Raw genomic sequence first — 13,497 nt, forward strand, 5'->3', positions numbered from 1 at the left:
GACTTGTTATCACGACATCGAGTACTGTTGGATTGCCTGAGGGCAAGAATTCACATTTCTGGAGCAGAGCAGATTTTATTTGCATGCATGCTACATGCAGAGGAGTTATTGGATACGGGGAGTAAATGGATTTTGGTGATCATTTCCATGGTCAACATGAGTTGCAGGATCTTCTAGTTATCTCAGAGTATGGAGATGTATTTGAAGCCTTTGGAAGGGCCGTCACCAGCCAGAGGAGATATTCTTACGATCGAGTTGGATTCAGGGACGACACTGGTTTCACGAGTTCTAGACCGATTAGCGCCAGCAAAGATGGCTGAGCTGAAAGAACGTATGGAAGATTCATCCGACAAGAGATTTATCCGGCCGAATAATTCGCCGTGGGGAGCACCAGTGTTGTTTGTAAAGAAAAAAATGATGGAGTTTCAGGCTTTGTATTGACTACATAGACTTGACCATGGTAACCATCATATTGATGAGTTGTTGAATTAGCTGCATGGAGGTTCATGGTTCTCGAGGGTTGTCTTGGCATCAGGTTCATAAGATTGCTATAGTTGAGGAGTATGTACGGAATGTGGGTTTCCGTATACGTTATGGATATTATGAGTTTTGGTGATATCATTTTGGATCGACGAATGCACCGATAGCATTTGAGAAGCTTATGAATGATGTCTTTCCCGAACACTTGGACAAGTGCGCGATTGTACTCATCGACGACCCCATTGAGTTATTCTTGGAGTAGAGGGAGCATGATGAGCATTTGCGGATTGTGTATTGATGCATGAGGATCAGGTCATTCCATATACATTGCATTAGTTGAGACCTCACGAGACCCACTACCATATTCATGATTCGTAGTGGCTACAGTGGTATTTGCGTTATAGTTTTCGGGATTGTAATTGTACAGGAAGGAAGTTCAGATTCTCTGGGATCATTGGAGTCTGAAATCTATCTTCATTCATTAAAACTTCTACTTGGACAGTGCAGTTGGATTGATAGCAGGCTACAGTTTGGATATTGCATACCATCTGGTAATGCCAATCAGGTGGCAGATGCCTTGAGTAGACGCGGTAACGATGTGTCAGGAACCAAGGAGGTTCAGGAGCTTACTGGGACACTTGCTAGTCTCAGATTGTGTGCAGTTACCGCAGAGGGAGAAACTGCTGGTCTTGAAACATTGGAGCAGGCAGATTTATTATGGAGGATACGCAGAGCTCAGGATAGTGATGATGATTTGGTTAAGTAGATTGAGATCGAGAGTATTGGATATCATAAGTGTTGAGCGGGATAGTTTTGAGCGGGATGTACCTGTACCAAAACCGAGTTGTGTGTTGGACGATAAGCTGTTAAGAAAAGGGATCTCACAGTAAATACATCACTTGTGTTTCTCTACCCATCGGGAACACCAAGGGGTACAAAGATATGAAGTTTTAACTATAATTGGTCTAGTATGAAGAGAGTTGTAGCTTCATTACGTCACAGTGTCAGACATGTCAGATGACTATGACAGAGGATCAGTTATCTATCATGTTATTTTTGAGCTTGCTTTTGCCGGAGTGGAAATGAGACATGGTGATTATGGACATTGTTATTGGAATTTAAATCACCATATGTGGAAAGGATGCCACATGGGTAGTCATGGATAGACTTACCAAGTCAGCCGATTTCCTAAGTAATTAAAAAGACAGTCAGAGCTAATCAGTTGGAGCAGACCTACATTATTGAGTTTGGGAGGTTTTATGGATGTCAACATTGTATCGGATTGGTATTCGAAGTTCACTTCTACATTTTTGGAGCATTCAGAAGGAACTTGGGACAAAGTTCCACAGGAATACAACTTATTATCAGCATACAGATGGTTAGTCAAAGAGGACTATTCAGACTTAGAGGACATGCTCAGGGATTGCATCTTCTAGTGTGATGGAAGATCCGAAAGCATTACATCTAGCAGAGTTTGCCTACATCGACAACTATCGTTCGAGCATTGAGATGACACCGTATGAGGCTATTTATGGTAGGCCTTGTCGTATACCACTTTGTTGGACCAAAGTGAGGGAGTGACATGAGTTAGAACTATTAATGGTTCAAGAGATGGTATAGCAAATGGACATGCTTAAGGATTGGCTTTGGGACGCCCATGACGGCAGAGGATTTATGCAGCTAAGCGTCGTAAGGATTTGGAGTTACATATGGGCAATCTAGTATACCTGAAAATAATGACATTTCAGGGAGGACTTAAGACTCATAAGCTGAAGCAACTAAAACCGAGGTATATTGGATTGTATCCTCCGGTGGAGCGAATTGGAGCAGTTGATTGCAGTTATTTTATCAGCACTGTATTAGACTTCCATGACGTGATCCAAGTGAGATCAAATTCAGGTGAGGATTGACTATCCGAAGATTTATTTTTTTAGGACGGTATTGGACAGCCGACTCAGGATTTGAATTCGAGGATGAATTCCTCGTAAGTGGGAAAGAATTGTAACGACCCAAATCTCGGCCCGGAAAAATTTAGCCCAATAAGACTCAATTACATTGCAGAAAACCCTAAAATATCCTTATTTAAGATGGGATTTCGTGGTGGCCTCTGACAGAGACTTTTGGGGATGGCAAAGCCCTGCCGAAACGTCACCGGAACAGCCACAAATAACCACCATGAAAGAGAAGCCATCCCACCATCCGAAAAGAGAGAGTAGAGCTCTGCAGACACGTTTTGGGGGAACAGAAGAACGATCGATCAAATATGAGTATTTCAAAGCTAAATTTTGAGGTTGTTCTAAACTCATAGATCTATGTGTATCAGAATACTGATCGTCATTTGGAATTTTTATCTAAGAGTTATGGTTGTTTCTTTGGGACTGATATCTACAGATCGGATCCGCGAACAGTCAACTTAATCAGTGTTTTACCGTTGATACGGAAGGAACCAGGGACGGGCGGGATATCATTGGAAAGATCTTGATTCCACCTTTTCAGATCATCTATCCGATCGTCAAATCGACTTACAGTTAGAAAGTTATTGACGTTTCTTCTTGGCGAAGAATAAAGCTGTTGAGTTGCAGAGACAGTTCCGACCAATCTCGGAGTAAGTGAGAAACGGTCGAAAGAAACAAAATTTTCAGTCTGAAAATTTGTCAGTAAGTAGGAAATTCTCTTATCTATCATCTCCTGCAAGCGGATCGTTATTCCGAGTTATTTTCTGAGAGTTATGCTTGTTTTCGTGAGAGGTGTTGGTGCAGTTTGTGTTTACCACCAGCCTGGAGATGAAGCTACTTTAGTTAAGCAAATGGTGTCCGATTGGAGTAAACTTGGTGTCTATGAATAGAGGACATATAGGACTACATTATGACCGGAGGGATCTAAAAGGTAACGGTCAATTATTGAGTTATTCATCTGTTTGTTCTATGGTTCAGCTCTGCCAGAATATCATATTGATCTAATTTCAGAGAGCTCCGGAGTTGCTTTGTTAGAGCCGTCAAGGTCCATTCGGTGCTTCCTCAGGTTTCTTCAGAACTCGTGGCAAAGGTGAGGGTCTATTCTGTAAATCTCGTACCAGTGTAGAATTCTCTCTATCGTAGTTTAGATTTCGAATCATGATCCATCTGTTTGAATTGAGTCTTGATTGTTAGTTAGTTAATTCATTGTAAACTGGAACTAGGGGTCTACAGGATTCAAACTTTGGTTGGATTGTGTGATGTTAAGAGATGTGATATATATATATGTATGTATACATAGTTATTAGTAGGGACTATGTGCGGGGGCGGGGGCTCAGAGATGTATGGGCTAGCAACGCTACTTTGATTGTGCGGGCAGGGGTTCAGAGACGTCTGGACTGGCGATACTATTGGTGCGGGCGTGTGGTGCAGAGACGTTTGTACCATGGACGCTACTTGAGAGGGCATGGGTACAGAGACAGACTGTACTAGCGACGCTACGTATTATATATCCATATGAGGAGATGCGGGGTGTATGGACTAGCTATATGCTATCATCGTATTGTGTGTGTTTGTGTATTTGATGCTTTAGGCGTCTTGTTTGTTAATGTTAGAGCTGAACTTCCATAGTGGGAGTTCTATTTACTCAAGTCAGTGGTTTGTGTGTTTAGCATCCTATACCTCTCGGAGTAACTCCCCTGTTACTCACCCCTCCTATTCCTTCCCCCTTCAGATGAGACTGACGAGTAGAAGTGATTGCTCTTGGGCTGGTGCTTTGGAAATTTTATTTCTTTCTTTTTTAGACTTGCGGATATTATGCTTTTATCGATATTTTCGGGATTTATTATGTTATTTGGAGTTATGACTATTTATTGAATTTACGACTTTGGAGTTGACTTTTGAGAAGTAATAAATGAAGATTTCATACTTTTTATTTATTTAATTTATTTCGAAAAATACGGGTGTTACACTCAGACTCCACAGAAAGTGGACACTTGGAAAGAATACGAGGACAAGACAATTTCTGAGATACTAGGATGCACACATGTTTACTTCATGAACGATCAATGTATTGCTAATAGCTAAATGTTTTGTATATTGGTGATTATTAATTGTGTCCATTTGTCTACAGGTTGAAAAGTGCAAGGTTGTTGCTACAATCTATGCTATAGACACATGACTTTTAAAGTCCTCGAGCCAGACATTAACAGATCCATCATATCAAAACCATTATTATGGTGTGAGAATTGCAAAAAGAATGTGATAAATGTTTCACCAAAGTAATTTCCAAATACTTCTATGTTATTTGAAATTGATAAGTACGCATGCGTATGCTTACATTATGGTTATTTCCAATTAGGTTTAAGCACATGTATTAAACCGGTGACCCTATCCTAACTTTGTTCATATTTCTATGTTTGTCCATATTCCATTTATTATTCTATTTGTATAGTATTATATTTATAACTTTGTACTGAAAACAAACCAAACTGAAATATAATATATATCAGAAAATATTTTGAACCATTACACATAAAATATATTAGAAGTCAGAATATAATAAAATTCACTGAGAAAATTATGTAATAATTGTTCAAAAAAATTTAACTTCATAATGTACAAAAAAAAAAATCAAAACCCAAATTTTATAGCAAACTTTGCGTTAGAATAAAAAAACATAATTCAAGTTTGCAAACGAATAAAAACCCGCCCGTCCGGGCGGATCATGATCTAGTTTTTTATTAAATCTTTTAGTATTTTGTTATTAATACTATTAAAACAGAACACCATTTTTTGAGGTGCCCTCCTCTTTTAAAAGTATTTACAACTCTCTACCACTGGTTTAGTTTTAGGCTATGCTTTAAATTAAAATCAGAATTTTTCTATTTTTTTTAATTCAGAAACAACACATAATTTACAGCTACGTAATCATATTAATATCGTAATACATTGGCTGATATCCTGGAAACATATTTTATCATTAAGTATCAAAGTAACAGTTACGTTTTATACAAGCTTCTATTTCATCAACACTGATTTATATGTCTTTAGAGTAGATGTACCATGTCTTTCTATATTGAGGAATGATGTTCCAGCAATACCCAAGCATCAATGTAATAAGGATTCTGCAAGCTTCATAAAAAATGTAGATACATGTGTGTTAATATCAGATTATTTACCATTCATCCCTTCCAAACTATGGTTTGCTTACAAACAATTACACCAGAAGACCTATGTGTTGCATTTTCAAATATAGTCAACCAAATTATTTAAATCCGCATACTTACTCAAATTAAATATCAGCCAATACAAACCAATAGATCAAAACCTATAATCTTGGCAAATAAACTAAATATCCGGAATAACCTACAATATGGAATTTAATAAATTGTTTGTACCGACTTTTGAAGAAACAATATCTATATTTTAGGAGATTTTAAGAAAACCATAAAGAATATACCAAATCATAAATACAAGGGCGATTTTTTTGGATTTTACATGAAAAATATCAATAACAACCAAGCAAAACAAGCAACCGCATAATTTGGAAACTTAAATCTATATTATAATCACTACAAGAAAACGTAGCAGTAACAACGGCGGTTTACGACGAAATTATTTCCTCGTAACTTTACATGGGTTTTACAACGCAATTACGACGAGACATTATTTCGTCGTAAACTCCATGGTAATTTACGACGAAAGGATTTCGTCGTAAAGTCAATGTAAGTTTACGACGAAAGTACGTGGAATGCGAAATAGTTGTAAACGTTACATCGACATTACAACGAATCATGTTACCGTTATATAAAGGTGAAAACGTGCATTCAATGTGCTTTAACTTACCTAAATTCGTTGTAAAGTCGTTGTAAATGTTCCATGTAAAATCCATGTAAAACTTTTCTTGTAAAATCATTGTTATATTTCTCTATATATATATGTCATTTCCCACAACTCTCTTCTTCACAACACACAACTCTCTTCCTCTCGAACCTGATGGCGTTTAGACTATGTTCCTCATTCAGCCACCAATTACTATTTCGAAGATGACGATAAGGAACATGAGTCATTCGTCTGTCTGCCAATTCAGTGGAGCGACAAGGAGAAGTGGACGGAAGTGCAGTTGGTTTATACTTGAAAGGAACCTCCAACCATCGTCAAAGGTTCCTCTCAAGTACAAACCAGCTGCACTTCCGTCCACTTTCTCCTTGTCATTCCACTGAATTGGCAGACAGACGAACGACACAGGTTCCTTATCGTCGTCTTAGAAATAGTAACTGGTGGCTTAACAACGCAATTACGACGAAACCAACGAAACCAAATTTCGTCGTAAACGCCATGTAATATTACGACGCAAGTACGTCGAAAAGTAAACTTTACATCGACATTACAACGAATCATGTTACCGTTATATTTAGGTGAAAACGTGTATTCAATGTGCTTTAACTTACCTAATTTCGTCGTAAATTCGTTGTAAATAATATGTTAAAACCATGTAAAATCCATGTAAAATATTCCTTGTAAAATCGTTGTTATTTTTCAACTACCTAACTCGAAAATTTCTCTATATATATGTCATTTCCCACAACTCTCTTCCTCACAACACACAAACGGGAGAAAAAAAATCCGAAAAAAAATCAGAAAAAAAAAGATTTGAAAAAAAAATCTAAGAAAAAATGGCCGGTGGCGGTAGTATTTACGAGTTACGGAGTTGGATGTATTTGCACAAAGATTCCGACGGGAGGGTGACAAACGCATTTCTGAGCGGGCTAGAGACATTCATGCACCAGGCGGGCTGTACACCGATCACACAGGAAAGCGGTAAGATGTTCTGCCCCTGTCGGAAATGCAAGAATTCAAAATTTGCACGTAGTGAAACTGTATGGAAGCATTTAGTAAACAGAGGATTTACACCACAGTACTACATTTGGTATCAACATGGAGAGGGTTATGGGGGAAATGAAGCTAGTAGTAGTAATAATAATTTTGAGGATGGTCATCATAGTGAAGAACCGAATCATTTGCATAATGGATATAATTATCATCAAGATCATGAGCAGATGGTAGATCATGATAGGGTTCAAGATATGATTAGTGATGCATTTTTAGAAACAACTACAACAATAGCTGATGGAACTGGAAATGTAGAAGAACCTAATTTGGATGCAAAAAGGTTTTATGAAATGCTAGATGCTGCAAATCAACCAATCTACACTGGTTGTAGAGAAGGTCTCTCTAAATTGTCTCTAGCAGCTAGGATGATGAATATTAAAACGGATCATAATTTACCTGAGAATTGCATGGATGCATGGGCGGAGTTGTTTAAAGAGTATTTGCCAGAAGACAACGTGTCTGCTGAATCTTATTATGAGATTCAGAAATTGGTTTATAGTCTTGGGTTGCCTTCGGAGATGATTGATGTTTGCATCGACAACTGCATGATCTACTGGAAAGAAGATGACAAGTTAGAAGAGTGTCGATTCTGCAAAAAACCACGATTCAAACCGCAAGGCCGTGGGAGGAATAGGGTACCGTACCAAAGGATGTGGTACCTACCAATTACAGACAGATTGAAAAGATTATATCAATCTGAGAGGACTGCTGCATCGATGAGGTGGCATGCGGAACATGTCCAGAGAGATGGTGAGGTTGCACATCCATCAGACGCAAGAGCGTGGAAACATTTCAACAAGGTACACGCAGATTTTGCTACAAATATTCGGAATGTCTATCTTGGGTTATGCACCGATGGATTTTCTCCATTTGGAATGTCTGGTAGACAATATTCTTTGTGGCCAGTCATTCTTACGCCGTACAATTTACCGCCGGATATGTGCATGGAACAAGAATTTCTATTTTTGACCATATTAATCCCTGGGCCGAAGCATCCAAAACGGTCTCTTGATGTTTTTCTTCAACCGTTGATAGAAGAGCTAAAGCAATTGTGGTCAGAAGGGGTGTGGACGTACGATTGTTCCTTGAAAAACAATTTTACGATGCGAGCAGTTCTGCTGTGGACGATAAGTGATTTCCCTGCTTATGGGATGTTGTCTGGCTGGACAACACATGGAAGATTATCTTGTCCATATTGTCTTGGATCGACGGATGCTTTTCAACTGAAGAATGGTAGGAAGAGTTGTTGGTTTGACTGTCATCGTCGCTTTCTTCCACTTGCCCATCCGTACAGAAGAAATAAGACATTGTTTCGGCACAAAAAAATTGTCAGAGACGGTCCTCCTCCATATCTCACCGGCCAGCAGATCGAAGCAGACATTGATTATTACGGAGCTCAGGAAACAGTTAAAGTTGGAGGAAATTGGCATGTTCCTGGAAATATGCCTGATGGATATGGTGTGTCTCACAATTGGCATAAGAAGAGTATATTTTGGGAGCTACCCTATTGGAAGGATCTTCTCTTACGCCACAATCTGGATGTCATGCATATTGAGAAGAACTTTTTTGAGAACATCATGAATACATTACTTAACGTCCCTGGGAAGACAAAAGATAACAAAAAGTCAAGGATGGACTTACCTGATATTTGCTCAAGAAGTGAGTTACATATCAAGAGCAATGGAAACGTTCCTGTTCCCATCTTCCGGTTGTCATCAGAAGCCAAAACAACCTTGTTTGACTGGGTTGCATCAGAAGTTAAGTTTCCTGATGGTTATGTTTCAAATCTGTCAAAATGTGTTGAACGAGGTCAAAAGTTCTCCGGAATGAAGAGTCATGATTGTCATGTGTTTATGCAACGACTTCTTCCATTTGCTTTTGCCGAGCTCCTTCCAGCAAATGTCCATGAAGCACTTGCAGGTAATTATAAAACGTTAATATATATACATATGTTATGAAATGTTATTAATTTGATTACTTTTGCAATATACAGCCATCGGCGCTTTTTTCAGAGATCTCAGCACACGTACGTTCAAGGAAGAAGTCATCGAACAACTTCATCATAACATTCCGATCATATTGTGCAACCTGGAGAAGATATTTCCTCCTTCATTTTTTGACGTCATGGAGCATCTAGTTGTCCACCTACCATATGAAGCATTGCTTCGTGGACCTGTTCACAACGGATGGATGTATCCGTATGAGCGACAGATGAAACATTTGAAGGGGAAAGCAAGAAATCTTGCAAAGGTGGAAGGTTCAATAGTTGCGGGAAGTTTGACAGCCGAAACATCTAACTTCACATCATACTACTTTGCTCCAACTGTTCGTACGAGGAAAAGAGTTCCTAGAAGATATGATGATGGTGGAGTACCGACATCATATCCAATTGATGGTGTTCCTGACATTTTCTGCGAAATTGCAAGGTTTGGTGGTAAAACGAAAGAAGTATGGTGGTCATGTGAAGAGGATAAACATAGTGCCCACACTTATATTCTGCTCAACTGCGAGGATGCAATGACCCGTTACTTTGAAAGGTAAATATTTTTGTGAATGTTAATTATATGAATTGCAGTTAATTATGTATGACTTGATTATTTGTTTAATTTGCAGCATGTTTGTATCTCAAGTTGAAGAAGCAATACCAGGAATATCTGCAACTGATGTGGAGACACGTAAAGATAAGCACTTTGTCAAGTGGTTAAAATCACAGGTACGTAATATATCTCATACATTGATTAATTAAGTAAGTGTTTTGATACTTCAATATTAATTAAGAATAACTGCTTTTTGCAGGTTGATTACGACGATCCTTATTATCCCGTATGGTTTCACGAATTGGTTCAAGGTCCAGTTGCAAAGGTCACCACATCACCTATGTATTTCACACGAGGATTTACCTTTCACACATACGAGTATGGGAGACATCGGGCAACGAGTAACTACGGAATATGTGTGAAAGGTGAAACGGACTTTTACGGGATCTTGCAGGAGATTATTGAAGTGGAATTTCCGGGGTTATTGAAGCTAAAATGCGTCCTCTTCAAATGTGAATGGTTCGATCCTGTTGTGAACCGAGGGATTCGGTATAACAAATTTGGTGTTGTGGATGTCAATTTTGGGAGAAGATACAACAAATTTGAGCCTTTCATTTTAGCTTCACAAGCCGAGCAAGTAAGCTTCCTTCCTTATCCTCGGCTTCGAACTTCCGGGATAAACTGGTTAGCTGCTATCAAAATTACACCTCGTGGACGCATTGTCGCTGGAGAAGAACCGCCCTTGCAAGAAGAAGACGCTATCAATGAAGTTGAGGTACCAGAACAACCAACTGATGAAATCCTTTTGATCGACCCGCAAAACTTTCAATATGAAGATATTCCCGAAGATGCGACAGATGAAGCACGTGAAGACGAGTTCGAGAGAAGCGACGATGATGATTGTAATGATAGTGATGAGAACGAAAACGATTTAGAGTGATGTAATATTGATGAGAACGAAAACGATTTAGAGTGATGTAATATATGTCTCTGATGTTGTATTTCTCTATTGTAACGTATGTTTAAAGATATATTGTTTTTTTACCATCCTAATGTATGTGTAACAAATGTTGTTTTATATAATATGTATTTGTGTTAATTTTAAAAAAATTATTTGGAGTTGGAGAAAGAGCACAAAGTAGTAGAGAAGAAGAGATATGATGTTAGATGATATGTGACTTTGGGGTTTAGGGATTTCATTCTCGGTGTTTAGGGTTAAGCGTTGTAAAATCGTCGTAAACCGATTTTTCGACGTAATTTCGTCGTAAATGGAAAAACGCGGGCCTGGTAACTTCGTCGTAAACGTGGGCCTTGTAAATTCGTCGTAAACCAATGTTTCGACGTAATTTCGTCGTAAATCGAAAAACACGGGCCTGGTAACTTCGTCGTAAATGGAAAAACACGGGCCTGGTAACTTCGTCGTAATGTTACGAGGAAGTTACGAGGAAACCGTTTTTATATATATGGGAGAAGTCGAAGATACGAGCAGTGCTCGTATCTTCCTCCCTAACTCCTCTCCCCCTCTAAGGTAACTTTCTCTCTCTATCTTTTTTTTTTTTTTTTTTATAGTTTAGGTTGTTAGTTTAGGTGATTAGTTTAGGGAATTAGTTTAGGTGATTAGTTAACGGAATTAGTTTAGATGATTAGTTTAGAAAATTATTTTAAACAATTCGTTTAGGATATATATTAATTTAATTTTTTTAAATTTTCTAGATGGCTCCTAGACCGAGACCAGCAGCTCCTGCACCTACGTATGCGGATTTGTTTGGCGATGGATCTTCCTCTAGCGGTCCATCGTCTTCTTCCGGGACAGTTCCAGACTCTCACACATCTCGGAGAGTTCCTTCGACCCCTCCTCCTCTTCCATCTCAGATGCCTCCCCCACGAGCTCCACCTGTCGCCCCGGATCAGCCTGCCCCACCGGCTGCAGTTCATCCCGATTTGCGGGTGCCAGCTCATGCACCATTCGCAAGATACACCGTCGAGGATTTGCTTGCCCAGCCCGGACGAGAGGGTTTACACGTTCTGGACCCCGATAGACCCCCGGGTACTTATTGGTAAGTACATAAAATTATTAATTTTAAATTTAAAATCTTTGATCAATTTTTTTAACAAATTTGTTATATTTGCAGGTTTGGGGCTAACAACCGTGTTAGCCGGAGCGTTTCAGAGACGATGAAGGGATATTATGACGGCCCTTATCCCAACTGGACCATGACTCCCGATCACGTCAAGACGACGTGGTTTAAATGTTTTGCGGTAATTATATTTACATATTATTAATATTTATATTGTTAATTAAATAATTATTATTTTTTTTTTCTAATCTTTTAAAATGTTTGTTTTTTCAGCAAAGGTGGAACTGGTCCGTAGGAATCACCGAGAGGGTGAAGAGCGAATTTATTGCAAAGGCGAAAACTCGTCTTTGCAACACCGTCTCCGATTGGAAGGACAAGTGGGAGATTTACGGCTATGAGGGGAAGCCGAGCGGGGTCACAAAGGAAGCATGGGATGGCCTCATCACCTATTGGAACGAACCCAGCTCCATCCGCAAAGCCAACTCCTGCTCCGCTTCCCGAAGAACGAGGGATAAAGATGGCCATTTGCCCATGGTTCATAGATCCGGCCAAAAACCCCATGCCGGAATTCGTCTCGAAGCTGTAAGTTTTATTTAAATTTATAATTTTCATTATTTTAAACTTGTATTTATTAATTATATTTAATTTATTTATTATTGTTGTTTATTAGTTGGAGAAGACGGGAGTTTTGCCATCTCTCTCGGACTTATTCAAGATGACTCACGCCTCACCAGATGGGGTTTTTGTGGATCCTGCATCCGAGAAACTCTTCAACGCTGTGGCGTCTCGGGTTGAAGAGCAAGAGACGCAACTTACCCAACAGTCTGCAGATGGATTACCCGTCAAGTTGTCAACCGTAGAGGTCGACCGGATCTTCGAGGAGGTAAAATTTAATAATTTTAATTTTTTTTCTTTATTTTATTATTAACTCTAAATACGGTTTTATATATATACATATAGGTGGCTCCTAGAAAGAAGGGAAGGACGGTTGGAATAGGTTCCGTTAACGAAGTTGCAAGGGCGACTTCGTCATACTATTCGAGACGGGACCAGGACAACGACCGGATGCAGGCTCGCATGGATACCCAGCAGCAGCGTTTGGACTCTCTCGAGGGTTTGCTGGATGTGATGGCGGTGGGAAATCCAACTTTGCAGAGAGCTTTGGCGGAGAGACGAGCAGCTCTCGGGATGAGCCAGCCGGATCCCGAAGCAGGAACGTCTACAGACCCGAACCCCTCAGCCAACTACTTCGATGACCATGATGTTGGCCTTTAGTTTCCTTTTTTAATTTCTTTTGTTTTGTATAAAAAATTTAAATTCTATTTAATTAATGAATTTATAGTTTTAAAAAAAAATTATTTGGTTTCATATTTAATTTTATTTCAAATATTTTAAATTTTAAAATTATTGTTTTATTAAATTTATATAATTATTATAATTAATTAATATTTTAAATATGGAGATGTAAATTCGTTGTAAAATTCCACGTTAAGTCCTCGTAACGTTTACGAGGAATTTACATGAAGTCGTTGTAAAGTCCTCGTAAAATTTACA

The sequence above is a fragment of the Brassica napus genome, chromosome C3 (assembly GCF_020379485.1).
Source record: "Brassica napus cultivar Da-Ae chromosome C3, Da-Ae, whole genome shotgun sequence".
Classification (NCBI taxonomy): Eukaryota; Viridiplantae; Streptophyta; class Magnoliopsida; order Brassicales; family Brassicaceae; genus Brassica; species Brassica napus.